The sequence below is a fragment of the Abramis brama genome (assembly GCF_963993115.1).
Source record: "Abramis brama genome assembly, chromosome: 20".
Classification (NCBI taxonomy): domain Eukaryota; kingdom Metazoa; phylum Chordata; class Actinopteri; order Cypriniformes; family Leuciscidae; genus Abramis; species Abramis brama.
This window is the reverse complement of record NC_139982.1, coordinates 56,981-64,895: the sequence shown is the minus strand read 5'-3', so window position 1 is coordinate 64,895 and position 7,915 is coordinate 56,981. Positions and strand designations below refer to the sequence as shown.

Here is a 7,915-nt window from a genome sequence, read left to right as displayed (position 1 = left end):
TGCTTGCTTATGAAGACTATAAGCCCATTATAAAAATATATATATATATATATTAATACTGCTGCATTAGAAAGAGAAGAGAGTTGGCTTGGCAAAAAATAACAGACAGAGTAAATGCACGAGTTTATAAAATTATAAATGGGCTATTTTCCCCTCTCATTGTGAGGCAAAAATTATTTGGGGCATGTAGTAAAAATATACAAGTATTTACTTGTTGGCCTCCATACATTTCTTAATATTACAGTAGTAATGCACATAATTGGCTAGTAATATGTTGGCTTTGGATACGAAACCTACTAAAGAAGTGTGAGCCAAGTCAAAATGAAACACAAAAACATTCTCCAGCAAGGTAATATTTTCTAAACTTGTTACTGACGCCATGTAATTTAGTTTTCTATGTAGCCAATAGAAAGAAGGCTGAGGCCCGTAAAACAGGTGTGGGTCCACCTCCACCTTCCCTCACCCCAGCTGAGGAGCTGGCACTGTCCCTTAATAAAGGGCGACCTGTGGTCGATGGGATTCCAGGGGCAATTCATTGGACTCAGCTACCAAGACAAGTGGCTTAGTAAAATGTAGGTGTACCATATTAATACTTATGATTTATTGATGTTTTCACTGTTTTTGTCAGTGTTTTAATAAAGAAAATCATCAACATTGTCACCATTTTAAATAGGCATTTTGAATGCATTTTACGGTCATTGATTCACTTGTGCAGTATGCATGCTGCTTTGACTGCATATGCTGTATACTGTAATCTTATAACTAGTACTCTTAGATGTTCCTATTGTCCTTCTTTATTAGTTGTATTTGTTTAAGAAAATACATTGAGTATTGAATATGCATGATTATCTTATTGGTTTAATTATCTTGCAGTTGCTGATGGCCACATTGTATTATTGGATCCTCCTGCAACACCACACTCTGTCACAGTTGTAAGTGATTATTGTCTTTAGGTTTCTGTTTGCTAGACCAAGCATCCTTCCTTATTTTCACTGTAGGATGACGATGAAGAGACCACTTCTGCTGTGACAGAAACAGAAAATGTGGGGAGGCCCATAGAGGTATGATGCACAGAATGAATTCCCCCTTTTTTGCATAAGAGAATAAATAAATTGTCATTGTCATTTTACAGAATATGGCAGGAGATTTGAATACAGATGAGGGTCCATCTACCTCCACACAGAATCTTAGCAGTGTAAGAAATGTTCTGCAGTTCTCCTTCCTCATTTAAATATTTGGTCTGTGTTTGTATTACAGACTTTATCAGTCATGTTTAATTATTCTGTCTTTCTAGTTGCCTGCCAAAGAGCTGTATAAGGTCCACCTTCAAAAGCAAATCAGAAAAAGTGACATGGAGATGGACCTTATACAGCTTCAGATGGAGGAGAAAAGGCTTAACCTAAAAAAAGGCCAGACTTGAATTGCTGGAGCACCAGCTTAAGGTGGGAAACAGAATGTGAACAGTAATCTGTCATTGGTTGATGAATGAAATCTAAAGCAATAAATACAAATGTCTTTTGTCACAGAAAATAAAGAAACAATGAACAACACTTGACTGTTAACTGGTTTTAATTAAAGTGATTTTGGCAAATCATGTCTCGTACCACTCTGCCATCTCTTTGGTCTACTGGGTTCACTGGGGGTTCTGTCACGGGGTGACTAAAAGCCGGAACTTTTCTTTTGTTGTTTCTTGGGAAAGATCGGCAAGTGCAGTGTTGAGAGGACGCGCTCAGTTCATCTGGCCAGCTTTTTCCAGTGAATCCGTGCATGTGGTGATGAATTACCAGCCGTGGAGTTGAGGAAGGAAGGATTATACATCGGAGCTACCACTAGAAAGATAAGTGTTCCACTTTGTGTTGTGAGAAACGAGGCGACAGTAAAGGAACATCTTTGACTATTATCAGGAATAAAACTGTTGTTTCACTAGATGCCCGCCATCGACCGGCATGGAAATATCTCGCTGGATTTGAGCATTGTTCTAGTTTTGGGGAATTGGAGTGATACTGTGGTGTCCGTTGAACTTTGCACGATTAATGAGAGTGATATTGCGGTGATTGCACGTGTGGGGCGGAGTACCGTGCTTGCAGCGAGGGAAAAAAAAGTGCAATAACAATGTGTTGATGGGCGGAGGGTCCAAGCATCTAAGTTGAACGCAATCACAGCTGAACGCCCATTGTGAGTACTCTCTCTTGAAGCTACACTGAACGCCCTGAATGTTTCCTCTCTCCATGCTGTTGCATTGATGTCTTCTATGCTGAGCTATCACAACTGAATGCCCATTGTGAGTACTCTCTCTTGAAGTTACACTGAACGTTCTGAATGTTTCCTCTCTCTATGCTGTTGCATTGATATCTATATGCTGAGTCACCACAGTTTACAGCGCTGTCTTCTATGCTGAGCTATCACAGCTGAATGCCCATTGTGAGTACTCTCTCTTGAAGCTACACTGAACGTTCTGAATGTTTCCTCTCTCTATGCTGTTGCATTGATATCTATATGCCGAGTTTACAGCGCTGTCTTCTATGCTGAGCCACCACAGCTGAACGCCCATTGTGAGTACTCTCTCTTGAAGCTACACTGAACGTCCTGAATGTTTCCTCTCTCCATACTGTTGCATTGATGTCTTCTATGCTGAGCTATCACAGCTGAATGCCCATTGTGAGTACGCTCTCTTGAAGCTACACTGAACGTTCTGAATGTTTCCTCTCTCTATGCTGTTGCATTGATATCTATATGCTGAGTCACCACAGTTTACAGCGCTGTCTTCTATGCTGAGCTATCACGGCTGAACGCCCATTGTGAGTACTCTCTCTTGAAGCTACACTGAACGTCCTGAATGTTTCCTCTCTCCATGCTGTTGCATTGATGTCTTCTATGCTGAGCTATCACAGCTGAATGCCCATTGTGAGTACTCTCTCTTGAAGCTACACTGAACGTTCTGAATGTTTCCTCTCTCCATGCTGTTGCATTGATATCTATATGCTGAGTCACCACAGTTTACAGCGCTGTCTTCTATGCTGAGCTATCACGGCTGAACGCCCATTGTGAGTACTCTCTCTTGAAGCTACACTGAACGTCCTGAATGTTTCCTCTCTCCATGCTGTTGCATTGATGTCTATATGCTGAGTCACCACAGTTTACAACGCTGTCTTCTATGCTGAGTTATCACAGCTGAATGCCCATTGTGAGTACTCTCTCTTGAAGCTACACTGAACGTTCTGAATGTTTCCTCTCTCCATGCTGTTGCATTGATGTCTATATGCTGAGTCCCCACAGTCCAAAGTGCTGTCTTCTATGCTGAGCCATCACCGCTGAACGCCCCCTTGTGAGTACTCTCTTCTGAAGTATACCGAGCAGCCTGAAGGTCCTTCGTCGTAAGCTGTATGCTTTGAGGCCGCAGTCTTGCGCCACTACCTCCAAGAGCCTTGTCCCCTATGTTGAAGCACCACCATTGACGGCTTGACCTGACTATCCGAACTACGATCTCTGCCTACCTGGAGCGGTGACCCGAGTTCGATCCAGATCCCCAGAGGCCAGGGTGGCGGTTCCACGCAGCCTTCGAAGAGGTGCACAACCCGAGGCCGTTCCGGTGGCGCATTGGTCCTGAAACACAAAAGCCAAAGAATAGAGGATATAGCTACTTACCCACATCGACGTCGTCCCGAACCTTCTGTAGTGCCGTTTCTGTCCAAGCCGACGATCCTTCCCGGCAGTGGTCCAGGCTGACCCTGTGGAACAGATACTTCACGTTAGTGCATTTACTCTCATCCAACTGCTGCTGTGGAATTAGTGCTGCCACTTTCCTGTCCTTCCCTTGCTGGTTCTGGCCCATCTTTGGGAGAGTTCCCACCTCCTGTAGCGGTGCCTCGCTTGGCCAGCCGAATCCCAATCCTGTGAGGTAGAAAACAACGATAAAGAGTACCACCATCGAGTCCCCTGTGCCCGCCCCTTTGTCAGAGACAGAACGGCCACAAAGAGTGAGGATCTGCGCCCCTGTGTTCGAGAGTCTTTCCTTCAGTGCCACATTCGCCCACCAACGGGCCTGACCTTAGTGTCCAGATACTTACCCCCCGTCCACGTTCAGAGCAGCCTCCAGTTTTAGAATCATTTAAATAATAAAGTCTTTTAAATTGTTACTCTGTTGTCTGTCGTCTCTGGGCTGTGGGGTAGCTCCTCGGAAGGGCTCTGCCGAGGGGTTAACGGGGAGGTCGGTCGGCGTGGTGCCACCGTATCCCTGACCTGTGACAGTTCCTCTTGGCCATCTTCAAGAGAAGGGGGGGCCCTCTCACCTCTCAGTGTGGCAATGTTGTGAAGAACAACACAAGCAGCTGTGATGTCACATGACCTTTCTGGGTTGACCCTGAGCCCACGCAGGCACTGAAACCTTGCCTTCAGGATGCCTATGGTCCATGTTCTGCTGTGGGCCAGGTTGAATTGTGCCTGTGGTCCAGGCTCAGGATCAGGGTAGGGTGTCATCATATAGGGCAGACAGGGGTACCCTCTGTCCCGCAGCAAGTAACCATTGAAGTGTCATATAAAGGTAGTTAAAGTGTATAATTGCATTAAAAAAAAAACATAAAAAAAAAAAACATTGTGTAAGGCAAAACATACCCTGTTGAAATTTGTGGCACAATGATGACTCCCTAAACATTCTGGCATCATGTACAGACCCTGGCCATTTGGCTTCAACATTAGTGATGAGGTGGGTTGCATCACATATTACCTAGTTAGTGGGGACCAGTAATGAGGGTGGTTTAAACACCCAAACATTTAGCACCCAAAAAATCTATTGTCACCTGCACATTGATGCTATGGATTGTCTTCCTATTAACAGTCTCCTTCATTGAGTGAAGGAGCTTTAATGGGAATGTGGGTTCCATCAATGCACCCAATCACATTTGGGAACCCTGAAATTGAAAGTTATATAATTAGAAACTTTTTAAATTATTGTGACTGTCACTGTATACAGTATGAATAGATTAAGTATAGTGCTATGTAACTAAAATGGTCTTTCATAGAATATCATAGAATGACATATCACATCATATCACATCAGAATGGACAAACCCGCCACTCTGTGGAATTCCTCTTTAATGACCCTCAGTGGTTTATGGCCAGGGAACTGCACAAAAGTGTGTAGGAACCGTTTGAGTGCAATACATACTGTACGAACAGCCCTACACACAGTTGCCTTTCCCACATGCTCTGCATCGCCTATTGTATACAAAAAACTCACCGTCGCAAAAAAGTTAAATAAATGGAGTTAAATATTTAACTCCATTATCTTCGTTTGATAAATTAACGATTCTTTTGAAAAACGGCAACACTCCCGCAAATATTCATTTGGATACGAAAACACATTGATATGTGGTCGTATCACCCTCTCACGGCGGAACAGTATCTGTGCTTCCACATCCACTGGATCGTCTTTAAAACGGCATGCCATGCTCAGTAACCTTCTGAAACAAACTAACCCTGGAACATAACCTGCTACCGAGCAGGTTATCTTCAGAGAGTAAGTTCCTATGGTTACATACATACCCAGACAGTTACCTCCGTTTTTGGAACCGAAAGTTGAGGTTATCCACTAACTTACCCTTAAACTTACCCGGGTATGTCACATAACCTGCTTTCTGGAATACCCCCCAGGGCTTCTCCAGTACAGGTGGGTTACAGGGAGGTAACAGACTCGAAGTCGCCAGACGGTACGGGTTTCGTCTGGTCAGACAGAATGAATGCTTCAAGCAGAGTGTATAGTTCTCATGTGCGCTGTAGAGGGACGAGCACTTCTCACAATACAGGCAGATTACAAAGATGCAACAGACTCGAAGCCGACAGGCTGGACGGGGCTTCTTCTGGAACAGACAGAATGAGTACTTCAAACAGTATACAATTCTCACGGTTGTTGCAAGGGGACACGCACTTCTCACAATATAGGTGGATTGCGGGGCTGCAGCAGACCCGAAGTCGACAGGCTTCACGGGGCTTCTTCTGAGGCAGACGGAATGAGTATCTCAGACAAAGTGTGCAGTTCACGTGTGTTGCAGGGGGGATGAGAACTTCTCACAATATAGATTATTATGATTATTATTATTATTAGACTTTATTGTCCACCTTAGTGGAAATTTGTCTTTGACTTCTCTGTACAGAAATACATCAGTGACACCACATTTAGACTTACATTAAAATACACACAGTTAAGAGTACAATACTACCACCATCCACATACAACAACAGAAAATGGAAAGCAGCGCAAACGATTAAACTAAGGTAGGTTTCAACCTACAATAACCACATTTTTAAAAACAATTTCAGTTTAGATTAAGTTTCTGTATGGCATGGGGAATAAAAGATCTCTTATAGATGTTTCGGCTCGCCCTTGGGACCCTGAATCTACGGCCAGATGGAAGCAATTCAAACTCTGAGTTTAGTGGGTGTAGGGTGTCTGTTGATATCTGTCGGGCCTTCCTGAGTACCGCCTTATCATATACATCCCCAAGCTGCCTTTGTGACTTGCCAATCACCTTCCCTGCTGTATTAACAATTTTAGAAAGCTTGTTTTTATCTTTCACATTCAGGTTACCATACCAAGCTGTTATATTAAACTGTAAAATACTTTCTACAAGGCCCCTATATGCCATCTCAAGAATATGCTGACTGACCCTGAAACTCCTCAGTTTTCTAATTAAAAACAATCGCTGGTTAGCTCTCTTAAAAATACTCTCCGAGTTAACATTAAAACTTAAAGTGCGATCAATGATTGTACCCAAGTACTTAAAATTTTCAACTACTTCCACAGGCCGGCTGTTAAGTACAACAGGATTGATGTTACTGGCCCCTCTTGGTTTCGTTTGTATTATAAGTTCTTTTGTTTTAGTCACATTAATTTCCAATTTAACAGTCTGACACCAGTCCTGCAGTAAAGTGACTAGGCTAAAATAAGCTTCCTCATGTGCTGCATTATTTTCTGTGAGAAGTCCTACCAAGGCCATGTCATCAGCATATTTAAATAAACTAACATTGGTGCTGTGCACAGTCATATCATTTATATAAATTGAAAACAACAAAGGTGACAACACACAGCCTTGTGGTGCTCCAGTATTTATAACAATCTCATCTGAGTAGACCCCATTCATTAAGACTCTCTGAGGGCGGTCAGTTAAGAAACTTCTAATCCAGTGAATGAGCCCACCATTTACATTCATCCTAAGAAGTTGTTTTAAAAGAATGTCAATTTGCATAGTATTAAAAGCAGAAGTAAAATCGATAAAAAGAACCAGAGCAAGTGATTTTGGTTGTTGCAAATGTTTAGCTATTTGATTTACAAGTGTAAGAGTTGCGTCCTCTGTGCCCCTATGTGACCTATAGGCAAATTGAAGGGGGTCAAGTTGATTCCCAACAGAAGACATAAGATGGGTGCTGACCACTCTCTCCATACACTTAGCTAAGAGTGGAGTGAGTGCCACTGGTCTAAAGTCTCCAAGGGCTATAGCCTTAGAGACTTTAGGCACAGGTATTATTGTGGATTTCTTCCATGAATTTGGAAAAACACCGCAATTCAGCAAAATTTGAAACAGCCGAGTGAGAACCCCTTTAAGCTGTTGAGAACATACCTTTAACACCCTTCCTTGGAGGCCATCAGGCCCAGGGGCTTTGTTTGGTCTAATTTTAGAGAGACACATGGCTACTTTTTCTTCAGAAAGCTGTATATATTCATAGCTACCAATCTGATCACAGGTAATACTACAGCCTATTTTTGGGTCTCTCACATCATATCTTCCATAGAAAATGTTTAAATCATTAACAAATTTACCACAATCTGCCACGTTTACACTTTGTTTTTTTCCTTCCCTACCCATTATTGTGTTTAATCCCTCCCATGCTTGTTTTGCATTGCCTGTACAGAATCTTTGTT

The 7,915-nt window shown here is 42.8% G+C and overlaps 1 long non-coding RNA gene across 1 annotated transcript; it reads left to right on the top strand.

Annotated features, from left to right (window-relative positions):
• Positions 1 to 497: 497 nt before the first annotated feature.
• LOC311071034 lies at positions 498 to 1,357 on the top strand. The gene is made up of 4 exons (XR_014603734.1): positions 498 to 572; positions 874 to 1,061; positions 1,133 to 1,195; positions 1,295 to 1,357. It is a non-coding gene; the product is annotated as an uncharacterized lncRNA (long non-coding RNA).
• The last annotated feature ends 6,558 nt before the right edge of the window (positions 1,358 to 7,915 follow it).